Source organism: Aquila chrysaetos, chromosome 1 (genome assembly GCF_900496995.4).
Source record: "Aquila chrysaetos chrysaetos chromosome 1, bAquChr1.4, whole genome shotgun sequence".
In the NCBI taxonomy this organism is placed as follows: Eukaryota; Metazoa; Chordata; class Aves; order Accipitriformes; family Accipitridae; genus Aquila; species Aquila chrysaetos.
In genome coordinates this window covers 37,667,141-37,694,457 of record NC_044004.1, presented here as the reverse complement: position 1 = coordinate 37,694,457, position 27,317 = coordinate 37,667,141, and the positions used below count along the sequence as shown (strand labels likewise).

General features: G+C 40.2%; 1 protein-coding gene and 1 long non-coding RNA gene across 9 annotated transcripts in view; both read left to right on the top strand.

The window, feature by feature from the left end:
• TENM3 (teneurin transmembrane protein 3) overlaps positions 1-27,317 on the top strand; it is a 642,124-nt gene that overhangs the window by 387,173 nt on the left and 227,634 nt on the right. The gene's annotated exons all lie outside the window — the stretch shown is intronic.
• LOC115333482 lies at positions 3,617-4,612 on the top strand. The gene is made up of 2 exons (XR_003920815.1): positions 3,617-3,736; positions 4,537-4,612. It is a non-coding gene; the product is annotated as an uncharacterized LOC115333482 (long non-coding RNA).

Below are 27,317 nucleotides of genomic sequence, written 5' to 3'. Positions count from 1 at the left end.
TCACAATTCTCTCATTTTCATACACTCTGGAAAAATATGAACTATGCAACATGCTATGAAGGCCATAAAATTTGAGCTCTTCTGGATCAGGGGAGAGGAATCAGTTCCAAAAGCTTTGAGTTCCCACAAAGAACATCCTGTTAGCAGTTCCTCGCCCTTTTATACCAGCAAGGCCCCAGCTCAGTTGTTTTTACTGATCTAAATTGTGGCAATATGAGAGAGAGAGAGAGAGAAATTCTTTCACATATGTCAAGGCCAGCTGTGCAGTACCTTTCAGTCCTTTAAAAAAAAGGTAAGTTTTCCGGTGACCCTGCTGGTGACCTGAAAAGACCACCGTGACTTGAGTTCAGCAGGGGATGAGTCTCTGTTGCCCGTGAAATGCAGCTTCCAGTAAGGAGAGTAAAAGCAGCTACTGTAGTGATAAATGTACCTGCAGATAGCTGCATGGATTAACACAGCTCTAATTTATTCCACATTAAGAAAAAGGACTATAATGAGTTATTAATAAAGAAAGACTAAAAATGGGTTCAAATTCAATGGTTAATGCTCTGCATAATTTACTGTAATAATCTTTCTGACCAAATAATTAAAAAAAAAAAAAAAAAGAAAAAAAGTGCTTCTGTCTTTTCCTATGAATGAAATAGATGCTAGTCTTCCCCCCCACCTATCCCCAACGTTTTGTTTGGTCTTTCTACTGTTTGGGCATGAGCAATCTCAGCATAAAGTGGAGTATCTGTGCTGGGGTTTGCTTCACCCTTGTTTATCTACTCCATATAAATATTTTCCTAAGCAAACATCTATGTTTCAGATGTCTTTAGTGTTGCATCTAATAGATTGCATAAATCATTTGTGCTGGCATTAATGGGACAGTGGAATCACAGCACAGGGGGCATCAAAGCAAAGGAAAATTCCATCACAGCTGGCTGAAAGTGGAGAGAAGAGGATCCACTATGGTGACATCCAGGTCTGTTCCTGCATGGGGAGATCAGGGACAGCTGGGTAAAGGAGTGTCAGCACTGGTGTAATTAACAGAGGCAGAATCATACTTTTTTGATAGGCTGCAATCCTCAGATAGTGAATGTACAGTGGTGCGTATTTGTAGAAAAATGGTACAGAACATGTAAGTGGGTAGTGATAAGGTAGCTTTCTTTTGGAAGGAGGGATTGTCTAAATACCTCTTGCTTTCCATAGCATCTGGCTCTTGGAGGACCCAATATCCTGCTTCCTGCACAAGTCCATGGCAGTCTTCTGTAGAGGGGGTGTAATTACAGGTGCTGTCTGAGGGCAGTAATTCTCAAAAGTGCTCTAGAGTTCTGCATGAGCTGACTCCAAGCATCCAGTTCCAATTCCTCTTTCTTTCAAGATCTGTAAGGATATATGCCTGAATTAATTACCAACTTCGTAGATTTTTCAGTGGCAGAAAGTTCTTGTACATAGGTGCTCCATTCAAGCAGTTTGGAAAATAGTATTTGCATGATCTAATACCCCATTTATTACAACTAGACCTCTTGGAAGAGATGCAGAGAATATGAGTGTTGCTGTGGAACTGCTCGAGACTTGCTTCTTTAACTGGCTATATTAGTTCATGATTTCATCTCGTACCTCTCTTCTTGGCCAGCCTTGCAGCTATCACTGATGTCTGTCCAGCATTTAAACTGCAAAAAGCTTCCAATATTCAGCAAAACACCCCCCACTCTGAAGCCTGAGCAAAGTCAATGGTGACTGTATTACAGTTTCTCCTTTGTGCTAAGTCAAAGCACAAGTATTCTGTTGCATATCTAACTCAAAGAGCTTCAGTTCAACATGTATGAGTGCTATTACTCTGGGATTTTTTCAGTATTTTTTGCCCATTGCCAGCCAAGACTGCCCTCATCAGGACCTGGCTACTTGGCTCATTATTTTCCCCCATTTCACAGAATTCTCCTATTTCAGTCTGTGTAGTCTTTGTTTCTCTAGGAAATTGCAAATGAGCACTAATTGTGTGAGCTTTTTGAATATTATTAAATTTCTTATGAATAATACATCTAAAATATGTGCTTTTATTGCAGCCTTCTACATAACAGTGTTGAAATATAGTCTGGAATGGTATTGTCTTCCCTGGAAGTATTGTGTAGTCATTAACAATATCTTGATCGGATATTTGACAAAATCTGGCTTCTGGGCAGCTGCTGCCGTAACTTGGCCTGTGTTGGCAGCGGATCTTGTAAACAAGGTGAGGAGAGTTAAGGTTAGTTGATATTAGCAAAGGTCCAAGGTAAAAAAAAGTATGATATGAGATTACTACACATCACTGTACTTTCTAAGCCAACTCAGAAGAGGGTTCTTTGTGTAGCGATGTTCAGAACGAAGTTGGAGATACCATTCCCACAAACATTTTAAAGGAGTTCCATGTTCCAGAAGGGGGTAATTAAAAAAAAAATAATCAGTAATAAAAGTCCAGTTCTTTTACTAAAGACAGAGGCACTAACTTAAGTTTGATTACCAGCTGCAAATGGGATTTTCTATTTTGAATGAGTACATTTCTATCTGCATATTCGGTAGGCATCTAGTCATTCTGGCTCTCTACAGTATTTCAGAAATTAACGGTGAGTAATATGAATGCTGTATTTTCTATTTATTATTTGATAGCTTTACGTGACAGCTGTGATGCCTAACGCAATGCACCTGATTCTGCATCCGGTCAGATCAGGCTACAACTCCAAAGGCTTCATTAGGAGCGGACTCGATTATGAACTGCCCAGTGGAGCGTTTTGAAGTAAGCGGAGCTTATTACATTCACGCCCATAGAGACGTGAAGAAACCCCCTCTCCTAAGGCGGTAAATGAAGGGGGAGGTGTTCCTGTTCCAATTAAAGCACGGGTGGTGCGTGGTGAGCGGGCCGGCTGTAACACCTGTGCGCCTCCACCTGCGCTGCGGTCCAGGCCCCGCTTCGAAGAGGGCAAACGCGGCGCCGGTGCTGGGGGACGGACGCGAGGCGTGCGTCTCCGAACGTCCGAATCCGCCGCCTTCTGTAAACGCCGGCTTCACCTCGCCTCCGCAAATGCCGTAGAGACTTCGGTGGCAGTTTGTGCGGGAAGGAGTGCTGCAGGCAAAGTTCATTTTCTGTCAGGGAAAACCTCTGCTTTGCCGTAAATCCCTGCCAGCCGCACCGCCCCGAATCGGCCGCGTCCCCCCGCCCGCCCGTCAGCCGCGTAACGCGCCGTAGCCGAGCCGTGCAACCGAAGAGAGCTGCAGGAGCGCCTCTGCCCTCCGCTCTCTCCGGCGAGGATCCTTCTGCCTTCCCCCGGAGATTCCGACCTCCAGCCGTAAGCGCTCGGGTCCGTCTCGCGGCCGACCCACCGCCGCGGCCCCGAAAGGGTTACGCGGTGCCAGGCCCGGCCCCCGCTCCTCGCCGGGGAGTAAACACCGCCGCCTCAGCCTATCGCGGCGGCCGGCTGCGCGGGGCCGGGGGCGAGCGGGGCTCCGCCGGGCGGGCCGCCGCAGACGGGGCCGGGCGGCGGAGCAGCGCGGAGCGGAAGGCAACGCCGAGGTGCGGGGCGGGGCGGCGGCTGCGCGGGGCGGGGGCGGGCGCGAAGAGGTGGCGCTGCCCGCCCCCACCCCCCCCGCCGCCGCGGCGGCGCGGGTCGGGGGCCGGGGGCGGCGCTGGCTCATTCCGCAGCTCGGGCAGCCCCTGCGAGGAGCCGGCGGGCAGGCGGGGAGCGCGAGTCCCGTGTTTGTAGCGTTGCTAAGCCGAGAGGTAACCGCTTTTCTCCTGTTTCTTGCCTTGCCGCTAAAAGAGCGGGACCCGGTGCCTGGCCGGGATGCGGTAGGATAGGTTTGCGAAACGGGAGATGTAAGGAATGAGAAGTTTTTGCATCGTTTGCGTTTGAGGTGTTGCATCTCGCTGTGGAGTGTAAGCCTGTGAGCTCCCTCGCCTAACTCTGTTATGCTTGTGTAATGGGAAAAGTATAAAGTACTTCTAATTATTATGCTTCCTAGAGGCTACGATACCTGCTCTGCTGGGGCGGGGGGATGTGGAAGAGATTGTGCTAGTTCAAAAGTCTAGAAAGGAAAAGGTAACTTTACAACAGTGCAAATTATGCAAATAAAAGTATGGGAAAAAAAAATACCAGCCTCGGTTCATTTTTAAAGGATTGGGAAAGCCTTCATTTAAAGCTTAGTGTAATCTTTGACATTTACGTGGGCACCTGGAAAAGAAAAAAAAAAAAAAAAAAACCAAACCCTAAAGCAGAGCTGTGGTATGGAAGTATAGTGCTGCTGTGAGCAGCCACATTTCTGTCTGCTGCTCTTTTAAAGTGCTAGCTCCTTTTTTGTATGTCTAATAAATGATAGGTATGGAATATACAGCTGTGTCACAAAGTCATTCTGTATTCTCAAAGCTTAATATAATCAAATTCATTGCCTAAAGATGGTGTAGTTGAAGATTTGATCCTTTTTCACTGAAGTGGAAATACTTTCAGTAATTGAAAGCAGATTCACGTCTGGAGTTGTACAAGCCAAGGTTTTCATATTTAAAATAAACCTTTTGTTCCCCAGCTTTAAATATTTCAGCGAGCCATCCGGAGACCTCTGTTTGTTAATTGCTAGAGTAGACTTTAAGGAAAGATTGGGGGGGGGGGGGGGGGGGGAACTGAGAAAGGGATGTCAGCAATTAAATTTACTTAAAATTATAATGTCTGTGTTCTAGTGCATGAACATAGCGTTGCAGCTTTTGTGCCCACTACGTTTTAGTTTTCCTGTTAATTCACGTGAATCTGAACTGCCCATCTGTCTGTAGAGTGTTTTGTTTTAAACCATCTTAGCTTATGTTCACTTGCTTAGCCTATTTGCCTTTTTTTTAACTGTTGATTAAACAAAAAAATCTGAACTTTGAAGATTTGGGGGAATACTGATCTGCTCCAGTAAACAAACCTGACACTCTGCGGTGGTAGCTCCCCTTTGTTAACTTTGTGCCCATTTTCTGGCTGTTACTGCGGAAAGCTCTCAGAAACCTTGCCTTCCGATATTTCAGCGATGGGGAGAGAAACTTCGGATGTGAACTACCAAACCCTCAGACAAAGACTGAGCTGCTCTCGATCTGTTTGTTACCAGCTTTGAAGGTAGAGAACAATGGAGGGAGAGGAAGGGAAGCACCTTCTCTCCTAAGCTCTCTGATCTGCAGAGTAAATTCACTAAAAATGTGTGGAAAAGTTACTGAAGATGGCAAGAGTCCCCTATCTATTAGAAAGCGTATTAATTGCTTAATAGATACAAGGATCTGATTGCCTGATGTTAAATACAGGCTATCATTAAGATAAGAATTTGTACATTTGCATAATGGTACTAAATAGGCCAGGTTTATTTCCCTGAACTTCTTGGTGGTGTGCACGTAGCCAATGTAGGTCACTTTTTCCCGCTTTTCTTTCGAAAGTTAAATCTTTTAATATATCCTCAGTAAGTTCAGGTGGAAGTATTTGAGTAAAACCTGGGAAGGGGAAAGTGTTCAAACCAGATCAGAAAAACTTAGCTTACCTTTTTTTCTTTTTTTCATCCATCAGATTGGGGCTCAAAACTGTCAAGCAGCTCAGTAACTACAAAGGAGATGCTACAAGATTTTTTGATTAATTGCTCTGCAACTCTATGTGGAGAATGGCCTCATATATGTCACAGTATAGGTTTTTTTTTTTTCTTTCAAGGAGTTGTAAAAAGGCTATGTTACAATTGAGCAAGAAAGCTACAACAGCAGAACCTTTACAAAAACATTTAGTGTTTAGATGGCTTTGGCTTACTTGTCATTTTTACTTTCTAACCTTTTTGCAATAGAATTGAGAACATGTGAAGTAATACATTCCATGCAGTATGTGATACTTTTTTCTTTTGAAAAAAGCAGCTGATATGGTAGCTCTCTAAAAAATTGATAATTGATGCTATAAAAAAAAAAAAAAAAGTAAAATGTCATGTCAGGTATGTGTTCATTTTAAAGGCCTACAACAAGAATGCTCCTAAGCACCCATCAGTATATGCTGCATACCAACCCAACTTAAAGAATTTGTCTTGAGCTTATTCTTGCATTTCTTATGTCTTCTATGAAGATTTAAAATGACTTATCAAGTTACTGAAATGATCTGATAAGCAATTATGAGATTAGACCTTACAACTTTTCTTTCCGTAACTTGTTTTGCATCCCAGTTCACTTGTTGAACTAAACAAGGAAAAATGAAAGGTCATAATATGTATGTTTTGTACAGTGTAGGCATTTGAGCGGTGATAGCAGAAAATAATACTGGACCATATTGTTTTCCAAATAAGAAGAGATGTTAGCTTTCGTATCTTTTCTGCATGTCTACAAAGAACTTATTGGTGGTTTTTTTCATTCTAAATATGGCTATAGGATTCAGTCTGTGTGGATTTGAAAGACTTTCTCAAGAAGTAGTTACAGATTAGTGCATTTCAGAATAGTAAGAGGACTTCTGTATGTTCAGTGATGTATAGAGAGATGCTGCTGTGCGCTGGTGACCTCACTAACAGTTTGAAGATGTATACATCTTTTAGGTTTGAACACTTGAAGATTTTTATACAGAATAAGGAATCAGGATCAAATAAAGTAACTGTACTAATAAAATGCTTCTGTCATTTTCCAACTTAAGTTAAGCTTTCTAAATGCTAGGGACAAATGGAAAAAATGGCACTTGTGTTCCTTTAGAAAGCTTCACCCATGTTAAACTCTGAACAGAGTAAGTAGGTGGCTGAAATATTCTGAATGAATGGAAAATAATCATTCACCTTCTTTGCCCAAGATTGAAAGAATCCAAAGTGCAATTATACAGGAAAACTTCAGAACTCACGGGGGTAACAATAAGGTAAATAGTCTTCTTTTGGGACTGGCTAGGGCAACCATTTATCCAAACTTGAACTGGAAATAATTGTTTTGTGTAAACTGCTATGAAATAGATGGTTTATGAAGCAAGTCCTTTAAATGTAAGAAAGTGGTAGCGTTCTCATATCTGGAGACAGTATGTCGTTCTAGTGGGAGCTGCATGGGAAACAAAACACAGGGTTACAATTTTGAGACCTAGCTCAGAGTGAAAGGCTTGTTTATGACTTGTTATATACAGCAGAAAGGATTTTGCATAGCAATAGCGTATGAGTCATTGCAAACTTGAGGTATTTCACGTGGTAATTGGTGATGGTAGAAGCACTGATTTTTTTACTGGGTAGTACAAGGTATCTTTACAGGAGGTTTAAATTCTGGTGTATTCAGAATTCAAGAGTTGAGTCTGGATTAAGAAGTATAACAGCAAAAGATTTAGCCAAATACCTGAACGCTTTGAAATTTGGACAAACTATGTGAACAACTCAAAGTAATAGTGGCCTGACAAAACGGCAAAGGTAGATACTGTTGTCATTTCTGAAAGTCTGTGTTTGGTAGAACTCTGATTAAATACATGTAACAGGCTTTCTGCATGCTGTATTTTCTGTGACAAAGGAACAACAATTTTTGCAGTAGCAGTAAGCTCATATGTCTGGTATCACATCAACAGTGAGTTATGTGTTTTTATCTTTCTGATACAACTTGTTGTTCTGCTTCTTTTTGGCTCTTGTAGAGGATTCAAACCTATACAACAATATTTCTAAGATGCTTAAAAGAAAAAGATTTAGAAGAAAAAAAGATTAATCTAAAATAAGATCTCTTGCATGCAAGTACAAAAAGAACATCCAACTGCTTTGCCTGCTTTTTTATTCTTTTTATCCTATTTCAGTTGTTATTAGTCCAAGTGCTGTTGACGTGGTTTTTTGGCTTTTTTTTTTTTTTTCTTGGTATGAAGAAGAATTAGTGTCCTGGAGAATGCCTTGGGATGCAAGAGTATATATGAATAAAAATTAAAGAAGAAAGTAACTGCTGTTATAGAATGGTATTATTTGGTCATTTTTCATCATTGTATAAATCATGAGAAAGCATTACCTTGAGCTTCCAAATTGTCATAACTGCCAAACTAATTTTTGAACTACTTTAATTTGCATCTGTATATAGTTGCTGACCACACAGAAAGGAAAAAAATGAACGGAAATACTTTTATTAGAGCAGCTCTTCACTTAATCATGTAGACCTGCTTTTTCATAAAACATTATTGTACCCATGTATGAAGTATAGCCGGTTCCAAATCTGCAGAAATTTCAGAGTTGTTAATTTTTGCAGAACATTCTTCCTCTTTAGTGAGGAACTGCGTTAAAGACTAGACCGTTGTTCAGGGAGTTGTAAAAAGTAGCCTGGAAAGCCTTTTATGTTCTTTCTTTTAAATAAAACAGAATTGCCTTATGTAACAAAGTTAACTTTGTTAACCTTTTATAATTATTTAACCATTATTTCATTTTACCCCCTGCTTAAACATTGTACATTAATGCAATAGACACCTGGCTGTGCTCTTAAAAGTTTATTTGTCTTTCAATTCCTGTGATAGTAGGGGGCAGTATATCTCCTTAATTATCTTTGTTCAGGGAAATGTTGAAAGGCCAGGGTAGTTAAACAAGGCCATTTGGATTTGCAGTAAGGTCGGAGTCAGATGCAAGGAAAGTGGTTAAATGCATTATCATCTTATTGAGCACATCATCAGTAAAGTGACCTTGATGGAGGTGGAAAAAGCCATTTGGCTATTTTATGACAGCTACCTCTCTGCTGGCTTTATCCCTGCCAGAGAGTACTTCAAATAGCTTTATCACAGTCTCCTCTTGTTGCTTTGAAATCTGATTTTTCTTAATTACAGATAACGAGTTAGAGGCTGAACATTGAAATGAACTTTTCTAATAATGGCAAATTTTAGTACTTAAGAGTTTATCCTTTGGCTTGGGAGATACAGAAATATCTCTAAATTGAATATTAAGGTGACCTTAATGTTGACTATTATATACCGGCCTTTAAGGATCTCTTAATCATAATCATTGTTTTCTACTCATGCAAGCTTTTATTCTACTACAGGCAGGCCCAATTCCAGCCTTAGCAGCAGGGACACTTATTTGTTTTAACATGTGTGCATTTACATTTTTATAAAGATGCTCAAAACATGGAAGGCCTGTGGCTAAGCTGGAAACAAATAGTTTAGAAAATGTATAACTAATGCTTCAATTCCTATGTCACTTATGTTTTGTAATGGCAGTCAATACTGGTGCCTTAAAAGCTTACAAAAGTAAAATTTCAGCTATTGCACGTTAATTTAAGTATTTAATCAAAGTAGTCTCAACTGTCCATCTTCCCCTCCCCCCTTTTAAACTGTCTTTTCTCATTCAAAAGTGGTTTCTTTCTTTGGTGTAAAACTACACTGATTTGGAACAAACAGTGTGATTTTAAATTTCTGGCTTTGAAAAGACCTCAGTGCTAGCTGTACTTTTTATAGTGCTCTCTGTACAGGCATTGGCATAATTATTAAGGGAATTTTAAAACAAATGTACAAAATAACAAGGGAAGACGATATCAGGAAAACTGGATCCAAATTTGAGCACCTTAAGATATAGGTTAATTGGCTGAAACTCACAGCAGAGCATTAAAAATGATTAGAGGCTAGAGGGAATGATTTATAAGAAAAGATGAAAAGAAGGAAAAAATATATAGCATAGTCACATGACAGATCTGCATCGATGGGGGAACCATCTGCAAGATTTTTGAAGACCATGTGGACTGAGGTGGTATATCTAGATGCAATAAAATTAAATTAAGGACCAAAAAAGTATCAGCGGCATATCAAAACACATTTTGTAATGGTAACATCCTGGAGGTTATGGAAAATATCTCAGCACAATTGATAGAAGTCCCATTTTTTGAAAGAACAAATATGACTTGTTTTATGGCGGAGTGTGAAGTGTGGCTTTTATACCTTTTGTTCCTAAGTTTTGATTAAATGTTCCCATTTTGAAGGTAGATGTATTTAACTTCTACTTTGCAAATGATGATCTCTTACTCTTCAACATGTAGGTAATCTCCCAAGAAGACAGCAGGGTTCTTCTTCCCGTCATCATTTCTGTCTTTGGAGCTGGAAAGCATCTGATAGTTGTGTCTCCTCACAACCATTATAGCAGTAAGAAAGCGCATTTACCCCTGGGTGCACAGTACTCTTCTGAGACCTTTTACTTCATTCTGTTAGGATTTTAAAGTCGCCAGCTGCTAGCAATGTTTTGGTGTGGTCTTTAGCCCTGAGTTGTAGAGTTAGAGTGTGTACTCGGCATGAAGCATCATTCAGATGGAGAGAGAATCTCCCTTTTCACTCGTGCCAAGTTCCCCTTGTTCCTCACAGACTTGCCCTATTGATCTACTTGCCTATGTGATGGAGGTGCCCTTCACCTTTGTGGTATAAAGAGTTTTCTTACATTTTCTTTCTGTTTAATTATTCTTGCTTCCTCCTCAGCACTTTCCTGGTACTTATCAATCATATTCTGCCATAAAGCGGGAGGATTATCTGTATGTGTATGTGTTTCCATGTGCCCATCCAGAAGACAAGCCTTTTGAAGGCAGATACGTAGAGTCAGATACTGAAAACGTAATTCTGCCTTCTCTCTCTCTCGAACTCACTCGCATCAGATGTGTCCAGGAAGGTCACCGCACAGATATGCCTGTACTTTCTGTTGTAATGATACTGAATCTTAAGACATCACCCATCAACCAAGAGACAAGCAGTGAGCTGATGGATCTTTTACTGAAGAGGATCTCACTGTTCCTTGACAAGTGTGCCAAAAGCACTGTCAATATTTGAGTCTTTTTTCATAGTCTAGAAGTACCTCAAAGAATTTTTCTTTTCCTTCCCTGTGTTCCTTTTCTTTTGCTCCTCAGTTGATGATTTTGGCTTATGGAGCCAGGCACGTATTTCATAGCCAGGAGAGTTTCTTTTTAACAGCTGTCCTTTCTCCAAAACATACAGTAAGGTTCGTGACATTAAATAGGCATCTTCAGAGCATTTCAAATAGTCTTATTCTGCAAACCCCGCTACTCCTCATTTGTGCGAGATCCCAGTATTTACCACTCTCTTTTTCCCCTGAGGTCAAGGAATCTCAAACAGGCTTTTCAGACATTCGGTTCCTCTCTGGATGTAAACCCTTCTCCCCAGATGATTTTTTCTATCAGTGGAATTTGGATAGTATTTCCAGTTATTCTTCAGCAGCTCTGCCAGCTTTTCACAGAAGAGACGTGTGTATTATTTATCAGTTCTCTTTTTTCATTCCTGCCCTCCAGCTTTTACATTACCCCCTCATCCTAGTCCTTTCTACCTAATCTTAATTTACTGCTGATCAGAGCCATGGCAGCAGAACCAGTTACATGAGGTGAAAAAAAGAATAAAAATGAAAACCTACATCAGACAAAGTTATGTTTTTGCCTTTGAGGTAATTGGTTTTGCTTGCAGTGATCTAGGTGAAACTGGGTAGAGCTGAGCATTCTTCATCTCGCTTGTATATTGTCTGCCTTTGTTTCCTGTAGCATGACTGTACCCCATAAAATAACAGGTAACAAATCCGTCTTTCTGAGTGTTTGGTTTCTCTCTGCAGCACAGAGCAGAGCTTGACCTAGAATCTGTCCTTTGATTCCCCCCCCCCCCCCCCCCCGTCTTTTTGCATGCAGTTTTGTATGTGGGTGGAGTTTCCCTGTGTGCTCTTCTGCCAAATGTGGTTGGTATTAAACTCATATGTGATAAAAACTACATGGGGGGTCTTTACTAACAAATATGAAATGTACTGTGGGTCCTATTTTGGCAGACTGTGAATTACCATAGTTCCGTGGAAGTAGGTTTACTGGGTATAGTCTGTATAGATATTATAACCTTTATTAATGTAATTTGTAGACTGAGCTGTGTTAGTCTGAAACAGCATATGCATGCCTGTGTGTAGGTTTGCGTTTTGGCCAAGGGAAGGAGTCCTCTACACTCATCTGGCTGGTGTTCCACTTGTGTTCATGGCTAGAACACAGCAACTGTTTAATGTTATACCTGATTGCTGCCAGAAACTGTTAAAAAGTGTCCTAGAATTCAGTAGGTAAAAGGCTGTGGATGTTGATAAATCCAGAAGCCTGGCAAAGCAGTAATATTTGAGAAGTATTGGAAAGTATCAGTTCTGTCTGCCTGCTGAGAACTGCTTGCAGCTGTAGGGTGGTGTGCTGCTGGCTAGCAGCTATAGCCACAAGGCGTTCCCTCCTTTCTCCGGTTTCCCAAATTCTGCGATGTGGTGGAAGAGCGCTGTGAAAGGGGAGACAAGAGACCAGCCAGGTGCCTTTCTTTTTCACTGTAGAAAGTAAAATTAGATTGTAGAGGAAGAGAGACGGATGCATAGTCTTTGTCTACGCTAGCAAAGGGAACAAGCCAAGGTCTGTTTTCTGACTGTCATGGCATAAGCATCACTGGTGTGCACATGCCCCTCACCAACAGCCTGGGCACCTAACACATATGACCTAATGGGAGCAGTCCCTGGTCCATACCCTTCCCTGAATTGGGTGGGTGTTATCTGGGAGAGCACTGGTTGTCAGAGCCCAAAATTAAGGCAGGAAAAAGACTATCAATAACGAGGTATTGATGATTGTATGCCAGTGCTTGCACTCAAGCTTGCACTAAACTGCTCCTGTTGAGTTAGTACAGATGTAAGCATTTGGCCTCAGGCTCATGATAGGGATAAGAGGGAAAGAGTAAAACAAATGCCCTTGCAGGGACACACCTGTCTGCTCTAAAGAAATTTGTGTTTGACAGAAACCATTAACACTTTCCAGCATAACAGTGCAAACTGAAGAACAAATTCACCCAGTATGTCTGTCTCAGAATATTTTTCACACACCATCCCAGTTAGATCTGGGTTTCTTTGTTCTTTTTCTCTCCCTGGTGATTTGTGTATGGGGCTGTTGGGCTGAAACCCTTTTCAGTGTGGTCCTGGCAGACCTGGAGCTGATGTCCTCCTTTTCTTAAAAGGTAGCCATTATCTCCACTTTACTAACTCTTGATTCCACAGATTTCACTTCCAGCTCTAGAGACATCCAAATTATGCTTTTTTTTCCAGGTTTCTTTGTCATATAGCTCTTAATTTAGGACAATGAGATTTTTTTTTTATCGCTTTTTAAAAAAACGAAAACCACACAAGAATATGAAATGTCAGTTCCCATTCAGCACTCAGCCTAGTTGAGTGGCTGCATGTGTAACTACCTTGCATGTACCAGTTCTTGCCAGATTTGTTGCTCCTTTATCAATGAAATCAGCCTGAAAAAAGTTCAGCTCTGCCTCATTTTCATACACAGTTCCACATTTTTTGAGACACTTAAAGATATTGTAGCCCATGTTAGTTGTCACACTTCATTTCTTAAGTGAGATGATTAAGCAGCAAGGAGTGTTTTGATGTGTTTTCTGCTGGGTGTAGATGTATGTAATACATTTTTTTAGATCATAGAAACAAGTTTTTCCCTTAAACACACACCATCCTAAAAGTCATAAACCTCTGTACCATGATATTCCTATTGCTGCCATTGGATTTTAAGTTGGTTGAAAAACTTATAACTACTCCCTTTTGCCTACCCATCTGAAGAGCCTAAAGAAATGCACTCAACTCTGTTCTAAGTCAATTATAACTCACACTAAATAAATTGATTCAATATCTCTCTGTGGCAGAGGAATGACCTAGCTAGCTTTTGTTTTGGATGGAACTACATCTCCTTTTATAAAGCCACCATTGCTGTTTAAAGAAAATGATTAACACAGAAGCATGGAAGCCAGATTTTTGTAAAATAGTGGACTCTGCCAGCTGAGCTATTAATCAGTCATTTACGGCTCTCCTTTTCATTCAAATGCTGCTCGTAATTCTGCAGACAGACCTTCTACCTTTGCCACTGATAACCCTGGTTAGCTCTTCTCTGCCTCAGTAGGATTAAAATAGAGCAGAAAGAGAAAATACTTGTTTACTTTTCACAGCCAAACAGGTAATAGGCAATTCACTGTCACTGTGGCCAGCCTTTAAGATGTGTCATCCTTTGAGGTGACACAGGGTCTTTTCTGTGAGGCAGGTGGGTATGTGCTTGTGTAGTTGATGTGCCTTCCGTCCAGATAGGCTGGCATTTTCAAAAGAAGCTCCCATGGTAAAATTATCACTGAATTTGTGGAAGGAGAGTTAGCTTATGGGTCAGATCAATTAGGAAAATGTACCAATAGCAATAATAATATACACTTTTCTCTGAAATACCTGAGTTTTGCAAGTATCCATGATGCAGTTATTAAAGCAGATTTTATGAAGTTGCTGTGCTCTTCCACATGGTGAACTTGCTTCATTCCTCTATATGTAGTGTAAGTTGATGAGCTGATGCAGGGGAACATGATAACCCTGTCAAAGACGAAACAAAGCTTCATCTATAATAAAATGCATAGAAAATTTTAGAATTTAATATTGATGGTATATACAGTGTTTGTAGAATCAGTGTAATTACATATGGGTGGTATAAGCAAACTGGTATCAAATCAACACTTATAAATTTTATGTATGTTTTAACTGCATATACTTGTTTTTCTGATATTTTATTCTTGTAATTTCCTGAGTCGTGCCAAAGAGAAGACCATAAAAGATACTACTGCTAGTTTCCAATAACTTCAGATAGCCATACTTCAAATCTCCACTCTTGTGAGCTATTGTGTGTCTATTAACAGAAAACCTGAAAGTAATTTAGATGCAGTCTCATAAGATAGGAGTGATTACGTCATTCAGGCTATACCTAGTGTTTCGGTGAGCTTAATGAACTCACTTTCAAAGACAAAAAGTGATGGATGTTATTAGAACATATGGTATACATGTTTGAACTTTGAGGGTATGTTAGAGTTATTTGAGGAATGTGTAATTAGACTTTTCTTAATGCTTGTGTATTAAGAGACAGCTCAAGTTCCCTGTGCAACCTGAATTCAACAAAGTTAAGAAACCTGTCAGAGGTCACAGATGCGATCTGAAGTCTGAATGTGTGGAGTTTCTAGCTCCTATTGCAAAATTTGGATCAATGCCCCCCAGAAGTATTCCAAGATAGTGTGAGCTAACTAGTTGAGAGCATTCATCTCTATTGTACTCGGATGTCTCTGCAAAGACACCCCAGTGTCCCCAGTTCCACGCCGGCTCAGAGCTACCTGAGAAGGTACAGGGCCAGCATAGCTCTGGTGCAGTTTAGGTTGGAAACCACTAATCCAGACGTTTGGACTGACACATTAAATATTAAAGTAAAATATTATAAATTGAAATATTATTAGCATTTATTAAAATAGTTTAGACTCTTAAAGTTAACAAGCTGGAAGGAATCTGAAGCTTTTTACCCCGCTCCCCCCGCCTTTTCAGAGGAGATTTGTATGCAAGCTGACTAGTATACCAAATTTCAGGCAGATGTGAATTAGAACTGCTAAATTACGAATGCTTGAGAAACAGAGTGCATAGTGGAAATGACAGCTCCAGCACAGGAATGCCAGGAGCTGCTGTAATAACTTAATATTTAAAATGCAATAAAATCAGAAATAAGCACCTTTAGATTTTCATTTTTCAGAAGGAGATTATGACTGAGACGCATTGCTTCTGTAGACAAATTTCCTGCAATTTTTACAGCTACAGCACTAGCAGGTCTTCACATGCCTGCAAGAGTAAATAGTTTTTAAAGAAGTAATGTATTTGAAACTAGCAATCAGCTTTTTGCCTTTTTTTATATCTTTCTTACAAACATCTGTAAACTTTGAAGTGCTGTCTGCTGGAGTAGAGTTCCCTGAAAGGGACATATTGTTTGTGTTTAATGTGCCTGATACCTTGCTTGGTCCTTCTCAGGTCTCTTAAAATTGTAAGGTAACAAAATGTTCGTTTATTTTATGGGTTATGCTGATGTTAATTGCAGGTACCATTCAGATGGTTGTCATTTGAGGATTATCCTTTTCATTCTATGAAAGCCTTGAGAAAGGGGGAAAAGCCATTTACTGAGAGAGTTGTTACTGTTGTTCTGAGGCCTCTTCTGTCTTTCATACTTCATAATTGATAGCGAGCACTGATGCATTTATTTTTTTCTGTCATGAAACAGTCTTGAAGGAAGGATTTAGAAGGCAGTTTTGCAAGAAGCAGGGTAATGGGAATATTTTAAACTCCTTCATTCACATAAAAGAAAAGGATGTTTCAGGTTGTTATTTTCTTTGTAACATGTGAATAATAAAATACTACCAACACTATTAGGCAGCAGACTACAAGCTAATTTTATTGGATAGCAACAGGTTACAAGCGTGGCTATGTTTCAAATCACAAATAGTATAATACTCATGACAATAAATGTAGTAAAAGCAGTAGTCCTTGCCACCCCTTAGAGAATATTGAACAGTTTAACCCCAAGAGACTTAGAACTCCAAATATAATGGGGTATGCCTGATCCTGGTAAGGCACATTCCTCCTATATTTCCAAGCAAAATTTAAACATAATGTGAGTAGTGGTTTTCACGCTTGTCTGTGACTGATGTTAAAACTTGCATCTTACATGCTCACATGTTAAAACTCAAATCTGTAGCCAATAAAATAAATAATCTTTGATAATATGAGTGGAAAATGGATAATAAAATTCTGTTCATTAGTAATGAACAGAATTTAAATGTGTGGGTCTCCAAGGACGAGAAAAATGTTCTCCTTTCATCATTTCTAAAAGGCGTTTTCTGTAATGCCAAAATTCCTGCATGAATAGGTATTAAAAACTTGACTAGTCAGAAAGTCAGACTAAGTCAGCTGAAGTACTTTGAGTAGACAATATTCTTCTTCATGCTGTAGAGCTGTGAGAGGAATTGCAGACACTGGATTCCCGAATATAGCATAAAACAATCTTAAAATTGTTGAAGAATCTGTGGTTTACTTGCCTGTGTAAATTGAGATCAATACTGTAAAATGATGCATTTGGTAGTACGTGGAGTAACAGCATTTTGATTACAAACTTAAAGTTTGTAAATACCAAGAATATGTTAAAACTGTGGCACCTTTTTTTAACTGTAAAAGATCCTAACTGGCTATTGCAGATAGATTTCCAGAATGAAACAGTGGATTGCTTCTTGTGAGAGGTTGCAAGTTTAGAATTATTGCCTAAAACATGTTAAGGATATAAGGAAAAAAAACGTAACCTGTTTGCTATCACTTCTGGTAGACCACAGCTCTTACAGGAGCACACATTATGAGCTTACTTTTCCCAAAATGTTTGGCAGCAGAGGTGTATCAGCAAGGCCTGCTGCCTCTTCACAGTGGTAGAAGCATCTATTATTTCAGTGAAAGTATTTTTGCTTCCATAGTTTTAACTGAGTTCTGCTTCTGCTGATGATGATATAATTGTATCTATGGTAGAACATTTACTGGCATAAATGTGTTTATTTTGAGGTATCATTACTTTTTTTTCCCCATTTCTATTAGGAAAACTAGTCTACCATCACATGTGTGCTCATCTGTTTCTTGCCGGTTTTATAACAATCTCCAAGTGGTAAATATTTTGTCAACTATTTCACATTATTATTTTCCCTGGAAACTTTGTGGGGGTATTTTAAACCAAGGAAAAAACCTAATCAGCTACGCAAAGAATATACTGACAGTGACCACACACACAAACCTTGTCAATTAAACCAAAGAAGTATTATGCTATCTTCCTTAAATGTAGTGAGTTTGCTACAGGGGTGATCACTCCTCACACTCTTCCCCTGCTCCAGCGTGGGGTCCCTCCCACAGGTAACAGTTCTTCACGAACTTCTCCAATGTGGGTCCTTCCCACGGGCTGCAGTTCTTCACAAACTGCTCCAGTGTGGGTCCCTTCCACGGGCTGCAGTCCTTCAGGCACAGACTGCTCCAGTGTGGGCTCCTCTCCATGGGACCGCAGGTCCTGCCAGGAGCCTGCTCCAGTGCGGGCTTCCCACGGGGTCACAGCCTCCTTCAGGCACCCACCTGCTCCGGCGTGGGGTCCTCCATGGGCTGCAGGTGGGTATCTGCTCCACCGTGGACCTCCATGGGCTGCAGGGGGACAGCCTGCCTCACCATGGTCTTCCCCATGGGCTGCAGGGGAATCTCTGCTCTGGCACCTGGAGCACCTCCTCCCCCTCCTTCTTCACTGACCTTGGTGTCTGCAGGGTTGTTTCTCTTACATGTTCTCACTCCTCTCTCTGGCTGCAGTTTTTTGTGCAGTTAGTGGGGGGGGGGGGGGGTCCCCTTCTTAAATATGTGATCCCAGAGGCACTACCACCATCACTGATGGGCTCAGCCTTGGCCAGCAGCGGGTCCATCTTGGAGCCGGCTGGCATTGGCTCTGTCAGGCCTGGGGGAAGATTCCAGCAGCTTCTCACTGAAGCCCCCCCTGTAACCCCCCCTGCTACCAAAACCTTGCCAGGCAAACCCAATATAGGAAAAAAACCCTTCTGATCTAAATCCTGGTTTAACTCTGATTCAGCTGGCTGCCTGGGATAGGGTGGAGGGTTGTAGAACATGGAGGAGGAGGATGAAAGTTGGAAGTTTATGTTGCTGTGCTGTAATAAGGGTGAAGTATCTGGATTTACAAGTTTATCTAATAGTGATCTATGGACACTGTGCTACTACTTTGCGGAGTACATGCTGTTTCTCAGGGTGGCTAGCATAGCTGGGAGGGGCATTGATGACAAGCTCTTGTTTTAGATGTACTTGGTGTAGGCATTACTTGTCTCTGTTATGAAAACATTTTCTGGCAGAATTTGTCTGTGATTTCTTTAAATCTTTTTTTTTTTTTTTTTTAAAGGGAAAAACCCAAGTAGCTGGAACAAGGTACTGTTTTAGAATTAGTATAATTATTTGTAGCACAGTGAGCTGGCCTGTATTTATTTCAGAAATATGCTTAAAATATGTTTAAAATGAGAGGAAAATAGCAATACATCTTCAAGTTAAAACCTCTTCGATGCATGCAGTTTACATTTAATATCTTAATGTGCTATGCATTCATTAATTTAATACAAAAACACCATCTGTATAAAAAAGATCAAATAAAATAACTGCTGTTTTTTCCTCATATTGAACGAAGTAGTTGCCAGATAGCATACAGCAGGAAGAGCAAACACCTTCCCCCTCTTTCTCCCAGCTCTGGCATCTGGGGTACAGTTTTCTTCTATACTCTCTACTTACTGGTGTGGTACTGGACAGGGTGATTCTTCACTAAGGGGCAGCTCGTTGTGTATTTCTGAGCTGTGCTTAACTCCCTGATTGCATTTTGTGAACTCAGTTATCCATTCTTACTGGTGTGGGGGGACAACCCCACCAGAGGAGAGATGCGGCCCAATGTACTTCACACTGGAAGCTCACTTGAAATGGTCTGAAGGCTGTGTACTTTTTTCCCACATGTCTTGTTCTGAAATCTTCCTAATTTTCCTATCCCTTCTCCTCTGTGTCTGCTCTGATTTTTTACTTCCTTACTGTTTTCCCTGTGGGCTTTTTTGGTTACTTGGTCAGTCGGTGAGTTGTCTTGTTTTGTTCCTCACCCCAGACTTGGGCTCCTTTTTTGTGCCTCTTTACTGTCTCACTGGAGCCAGCAGTGCTTTTGTCTGAGGCTCATCTGTGACTGGACCGGACCACTTAGTTCTGGTTCAGACCAGTGGCTTGACAACTAGACCTTTTTGAAGCAATATATGCTCGTTTAAAGGGGAGAGTGGGAGAAAGGCTTGGGGCACCTCTGGAGTTTCAGGGAGATAGGAACAGCAATGTCTCCCTTCCTCCAGCTTTCCTCTCCATCCCTACTTTCTTTCCCAGTTGATAATCACCTTTTTGTTAGTTTTGTTTAGTCTCAGTGAAAACTTGAGATTATGGGACAGGCTCCATTCCTTTCCAGGAAACAAAAAACCCCCCTCAAACTGCCTTCCAGTTCAGTGCCCTGCTAGAAAACATACTGACTTACGGGACTACAGATTTCCATATAGATCCTGTCTTGGGTGAAGTAAGTGTCATCAGACAGAGAAAAAGCTGTGCTTAGGCTGTCCTGTGAGAGTTGTATATACTGGCTTCAGCAAGAGCAGAACTGGTTGCAGGATTAACTTGAAAGAAGTTCCTCGCTGCTTAATCCACAGCAGCTGCTGATGTGGTGTTTGGTGCATCTCCTTTTACTGTTACTGCTCTTCTGCTCAGTCCTGGCCTTTCCTAATCCAAAGTCAGTATTGGTGTGGACGGCAAGGTTGGAGAATACTGATTTAGGAAATGAAAGGTAGCTTACTTGCTATCTTGAGGAGCCAGGACCTTGGCACTTTGCACTGGAACCTATATGTTTATGCTTTGTGCTTTCAAGTTGCTGTGGGAGGAAGGATCAAATCCTCTTCAAATTTCACATAATTATTAAGTAACTTATTCTAAGATTAAATTTGCATTCTTAAAGGAAGCTATGAGCCTTGAAACATTTCAATTAGTAATACTTTTTGGCTTCAAAATGCTTTTGGATTACTTGTGAGCACCTCGAAAGAGATAACTGTGGAGGTTGTGGCTAATCATGAGAACTGCATATTAGGATTGTCATTGGCTAGCGTTGCCTTCCTCAAACAATAAAAAACCAAACCCAGGCTTCTTGCACAAAGTCTGTATCTGTGAAGTAGATAAGATGGATCCTAAAAGGAAGGTATTTATTAAGAGCGAATCATAAATGATTGGGTTATATCTGAGCAGTTAGAGTTTCAGTATCCCAATTCTAGAACTACTTTATTATTACTTCCCTTTTTGCTTCAAAACCTGACCAGGAGCATAGAATGACTGGCATAAAATACTGGGGTTTGTTTGCAAGTAAAGGTGGGCAGCGTGCTAGAAAATAAGGATATCCAACTGAACTTTGCTTGCTTCCCAAAAAACTGCAGTGCTGCATAGATCTGAACAAAAACCTCATGCTTCCAGTATCTTTGAGGGATACTGTTTTAAGGTGGCTTTCTTCTAGTTTGTAGCTTGCCATTTACTCATAACTGCTTCTCAAGCTTGTCACCTACAGTTTCAGAGTAGCTAACACTGCTGCTTTTAGCTGTTCTGCAGACCTGCAGGCTACCCAAGGGTTTACATTTATCAGGCATTACCCTATTACTCTGTCCTGCTAGTTGATAACATTAGGTGGGAATTACGGTTCCTGCTTAGGTCAATAACTTTGGCAAAGGCCCCACCTACACCGTCAGTGTGAGAAATGCAAACCATAGGGTCTGTTACTAGAACAGACAAGTTCTTCACTAACCCAAATTTGCAGGGGCTCAGTTTTTGCAAGTGGAACAAGATTTTGTACAAGGCTTCGAATCCTTTCTATTATATAGGAACTCCTCGTATGAGTGTAATAGACAAGATTTTCAAAGAAGTCAGTGCTCAGGGACAGGAGAGAATAAGAAAGGAAAGTTGTTCCCCCATTGCCATCCTAAATCTTGGGGTAGAGTCACGCTTGAAGGTTTAAGCCAATCTTGAGCTGACAGTTCACTGCTGCCAAAAACATAACTCAGAAGAAAACAGATAGGGGGAAAAAAAGACATAGTTTTCTGTTGGGTTAGTGAGTCAAATCAGCTCCACATGCAGATAGATGGGTACTAAAGGGGGGGGGGAGGAGCGGAATGGCTGACTGGAGCAGGGGGAGGTAGAGCGGGCTGTCCCCTTCTCAGTGGCAGACCACGAGAATAGCTCAGACTTAAATTGTAACTTCAGCCTTTGTTTGCAGTGCTGATGTCTAATACCTGTGATCTTTTAAAAACCTGCATCCTATTTTGCATCTTTTTTAGCATTCAACTGAATGCATTTGTGGTGACAGAATGCCTTGAGTTACTGCAGTGTGATACCTGATTTTGTGCCCCACCTCAATCTCTTGTTCTTTAAGGTTTTTTGCTTGCACTTGGAATGTCTGCAGGGCATGGTTGTGTTAGTTAAACATGTACATTGATGGTTGCAGTACCAGCGAAAGTGAAGGTTTCAGTGCTGACTTGCAGTGTATTTGCTATTTATTTACTTTTCGGGTTACCCACTGGGATACGAGAGTGAACATGTCCTGCTCTTATTTGAGCCTCAGTATGCTTACTGTGCACATTTGTGCAATTGCTGTGAAGAAAAAATCACTACAATAGACTCGTAAACCTGAGCAGCTGTAGTAGCTTTCTCTGCAGAAAAATAAAAGGAGTCTATCCCAGTAGCCCTATGAGTTTGCACTCTGTGGCTTGCTGCTACTGTGTAGTGGCAGCACAGGAGCACGGCCCTGCCTGAAAACATGCTGCAGAATGATCTGGACTGCAGTCAGTCCTCTCCCCAAAACCCTGCTGCTCAATCTCATCCCCCTCCTGCTTTTGGAAACTATTTACTCCTTAAAAATGCCTCTCAAACAGCTGCACAAGGTGCATGCAGGCAAGCACTTTTAAATAACATGGCTCCTTTAATAGCTAGTCTTTAGAGCCGAGTGAGATGAGCTAAGCTTCTTGATTTTCACAGAGCTGAATGTTTGCCCAATTCCTCTGTAGCATACACCCCTAAGGAAAAATGACAGTCTGCAATCACTTTGGCATAGCTAGATGCCATGTAAGTGTCATACAGTATCCACAGTTAGTTACTCACAGGTTATAAGGAGGCTGCTTTTTGTGCAGATAACTGTACTGCTATTTGCTAATTGTTCCTTGAAAAGAATAATTGTATTGCTTGGCTTTAGGTACTGCTTGTATACTTCTATTATTTGCTACTCATAATTGTGCATGTTTGTAGTAACAGGTAGTTTCCTATTTCTATGAGAGGTAATGAGGAAGTATTTTGAAAGAATGAGAAATGAAAGGCCTAAACCTTTATTCTGGCAAAAAAATATGCTTTGCTTTCAATATACAAGTCTCTTTGCCACTGGCCCCTCAACCTTCCTGCTACAGTGTTTTTAAAATCTCTTGGACAAAACCGGGCAGTGATGGGCAAAACTGGACAGTGAACCAACAAAGAAATTTTTTTTTTTTTTTTTTAATAAACAAAACGGTTTATGTTCAGTCATCCCTGCTCTTTACTAGCACTTCTTTTTGTGCAAGTCTGCAAGGGAGATGGAGAGAGGGCAAATTTCAGGGAAGAGATACCATCTAATCCTGTAGCCTGCCAGGGAGGAAAGGCTGGGCAGAAGGAATGTGTGTGCTCCTGATGTGTTCATTTATGGTACTGTAGCTTTACTGTTTGTCAACCGAATGGATATTTAAAAGAGAAGATGAATAGTGGAGAACATCAGCTCAAACCTACCGCGGCTGTTTGAAATAAGGCTTGTCTGATAACAGTGTCTCTGTAAGGTCCTTCTGCATTTTAGTTGTTTTACTGCAGGCTCTTGCTGATTGATTTAAAACTTGTCTTGAGAGGTCAGGTTTGTTCCTTGGTTTTGTTAAGAGTGAGAGCTGTTAGACGTGACATGAGGCTGTACAGCCTTTTCAGGCAACACTTCCCTGCTAAAAGACCTCCTGTTATCAGTGTTACAGGAATATGCTCTTTGTGTGCACCTGTAGACCAGTGGGTAGGGACAACACACTGCCTCTTGGCACTGAGCCTGTACTGGTGAAAGAGTGCATGAATGTCTCCATCCTGAAGTTCAGTTTGTTTCAAAACAGACGATGCCCTAAAGAAGCATATCTCTTCAGATATCGTTTAGCTTCAACTATTTAATTAATTTTACTGACAGTAAAGGAGAGAGTGTGTGATATGGCAGCAAACGAACTAGGTTTTTTTAGAGAACATATTAATATTATTGAGCAAAACATTGAAATGTCTGATGTGGATCCCTCTTCTGCAAAGCACCAAGATAACAGTGTATCTTTGGTGCAATATTTGTATTTCATTGCATTTGCTAAGAATCAGATAAAGTGTAAAGTTAAGAATATGCTGAACTGTTTTGCAGAATTACATGGGAGATAAACACCAGCTTTAGTGCACCAAGAGGTACCTGTTTATTGATAAAGCCGAGATTACTATCAGCAGATAAAATTTTATATTTTCCACAATACTTTTCATTTCCCAGTTTTAATACAAAATGCTTTCAAAAATTGAACTTCTAATTTCATTTGGTTCAGCTGAGGGGAGGAAACATTACGAGACAAGAAAAAAGTTAAGAGGTTTTTTTTTTAAATTTCTTTCTAACATTTTACTTTTCGTTTACCTTGTTTGTACTTGACTATTGGTTTGTAGTGAACCATCCACTCTGTTTCTCGCTAGATCACAGACTGATATTAACTCTTGCTTTTAATTCAGTGTGGGATGAACAAGGCAACTCCATGTGTAAAAGTTAATTCTTAGAAAAGCAGGAGATATTTGTAAAGAGAGTAGATAATCCAGATAAATTGCAGGTTTGGAGTAGCTACTGCCTTGTACTTAATCTTTGCTGAGAGTAGATTAGGAAACCAAGTTAAATCAAACAAGCGTGCTTTTGTTTCTGCAGCTTCATTCCAGGCTAACACCCAGCATGAAAATGCTCGTTGCCATTTCATGGGGTGCAGGTTGCCTGATCCATGAATTCTTACCAGCCCTCTTCGCTGATGTACGGGGAGTTTTTGTCAGTCAGTATTTCAGAAATGCTCCCAAATCCCCTACTGGAAGCATTTCGTAAGTGCCGATGCCTCTATAAAGTTCTACATGCGAATTTTATTGTGCTTTTTTTGTAACCAAACCTAACATAGTCAGAGGAAGAATCTTACAAATTCTCTGTGATAGTGTCTGACTGTGCTGTAGGTGGTTTCACTGCCGGTTCTCAGCCACTTTGCAGAAACGGACATTGCTCTCCATTTTGAGGGGGATGCACTATCTTCTTAAAATGGCAGTTGTAGAAGGGATCACTGTATTTTGTGTCAGCCCAGATTTTTTTTTTTTTTTTTTTTTTAAACTGGATCAGAAGCTTTCATAGGCTCAGAGTGACATAGGCTATATTGTACGGAATGTGGAAGCCCTCATCTGGATAAACATTTCTTCAAGGCTTTTCCCCGTCAGCAAAATCTCCTTATTTTTCTGCCAGAGGTTGGGATCCCACAGGCAGTGTCCATAGCCACCTCAAGTCTGAAAGGCCCCAAAAGGCTTTGAATATTCCCTGTGCTTGACCTGTTGTCAGTAAGACATTTTTGTGTGGACCATGTACAGCGCTAGTACCTTGATGGGCCTATTTTTTTTTGTTGTATGCCAAGTACTGCCGTACAGTTACTGCTGCTGCGGCCCCAAATGGTGGTGAAAAGTGCAGATGTCGGGCCCCACAGATGCTCATCAGTGCAGGTTTGTGAAGTCTATTTTGATAAGTAACCTTCATTATTTCACATATTCTGAAATTATTTTGTGTTTTAACCATGATAACATTCATCTGGTCGAATTTGGTACTTTATGAAGTTAAATCTTTAAAATGCTCTGTCATGACATAAATCCACAGAGGGGGAAAAATGCATGTCAGTGGGTGTCATCCTGCCGTGTTCAGTGAAGGCCTTTTTGTCATTGTTGTACAGGAGTAAAATAATATATATTACCACCCAGGCAAAGTAAACTGACTAATTTGGGGAACTCTAGTCTTGTTGCTTTTAACTGCCCTACTTGTGGCATGTTTAATAGTCAAAAAAATTTGTACTGCTTCATGGAGGGTTTATAGGTGCAGTGGCAGAAGGATATGACTGAAAGATGGGCTTATTTTTGGAAACCTAATTATAATGGCATCATTTTACTTTTCTGTTATTGTTGCCCAAGGTTTGTCATGTTTCTAGTGTTGCTATTAATGTCGTCTTAAATGTCAAATTCAAAACTGCTGATGGTGATCATCTCATATCATATTGCTAAATATATACACGCTGTTGAGAATGTCTGATGTAAATGTTATGCCAGACCCTCTACATATGCATATTAGAAGTCTTCTTATGCTAAATAGCTGCTATCAAATACATACTTAACTATTTTCCTAAGTGGTATACGAAACAAATTGAGACTTTTTTTTTTCAGGACACCTCATACAATTGTATTTTAAATTATCTGTGATAGGGAAGATCTTGCTTCTGAATAATTGTGACAGTAAATGCTGCTAAGTAAGAAATGCCAAATATATCTTCCTTGATGAACTGAAAGCTAATGTCATTTCCTTCTAAATGTTGCTCTGTGAGATCTGGGTGCATGTGACTACCACCTAGCAACTAGCAGTCAAATGAAGAAAAACAAAAAATGCCTCAGGGACATTCTTAGTAAAACTTTCTAATATGTAAAAAAAAAAGAAATACCCTTGTAATCTGGTAAATTCGATACAGTTTCAATTATTAATGATAAATAGCTCTTTGTTTTTATTGAGTCCTTTTGGAAATTAGAAGTCACTTTAAGGCATAGGTTCTTGTAGTCCTTAAATTAGTTGGTTGGTTAATTGTATGTGAATGACTACCATGTGCAGCTTAAGTTATGGTGTTCAGTTTACTGCTTCTTGGAAGCAGGGTGTGCAAAGTTTTCCTCTGATAAATATTGAATTTCACGCATTTAAGCTATTTGAAGTGTACAGTGTTTGTAATTTGGATTGAAACATCAATTATGTGCTGTTGGAGCTGTTCTTTAAACTCTCTTCTTTGTAAGAAATCACCTGTAGCTTCGCTGTGTAAATAAGATTGCAAACATAGCTGAAAAATGAGTTAGTATCTTGTTGCTACTAAAAGTGGTTGCAAATGACTGTGGAGATTACATGCCAAGGGAATAAGATTTTGCCTTTGCAGTGGTTTTGTGATGTTTCCAGTGGCCTTTAATACCTGCCATTATGCTTTTTTTTTTTCATGCTTCAAAAGCAAGGTCTTGAAATTTTAGTTATAAATATATTATATTCACCCACATGTGCAAAAAAAGATGTGTCTGACTTCTGGCACATGAATACATAATTGTGGGATTTCAAAGTGCTTGTATCTTGTTAGAACAGCAAACCTTTGGATATCAAATATGCAATTTCGAAGAAATGAGGGATGCCATTTGTTTTTATTAAGCTGGGATTTGAATGTTTGGAGAAAGCATTGGGGGAGGCATTTCTTTTGAAATTGAAGTAATATTCCTCATTTGTGATGTTAAAAATATTATTTTTGGCATTCTTTATAAATAAACATAGGAATCTGTGCCTAAAAGAAATATGCTTATTTTCCATGTCTACTTATAACTTGGGTTTTTATTATTATTTTCACTTTCATGAGGGTTTCGGTGTAACAGCAAAACCAGAATTGAATATACTCCTCTCTAAATCTGCCATCATTGCTTTGTGATGGGAAGGCCAATGTATTGATTGCAGAATACTGATGCATTGCAAACTCTTCATTCTATTATCAAGTCATAAAGAAAATCAGTCAGTGATGTTTTTCAGGCAAGGACCTGCAGAATAAAGCTAAAATTAACTGTTTTAGCTGACCACAAACAAAGAAAAAGACAAG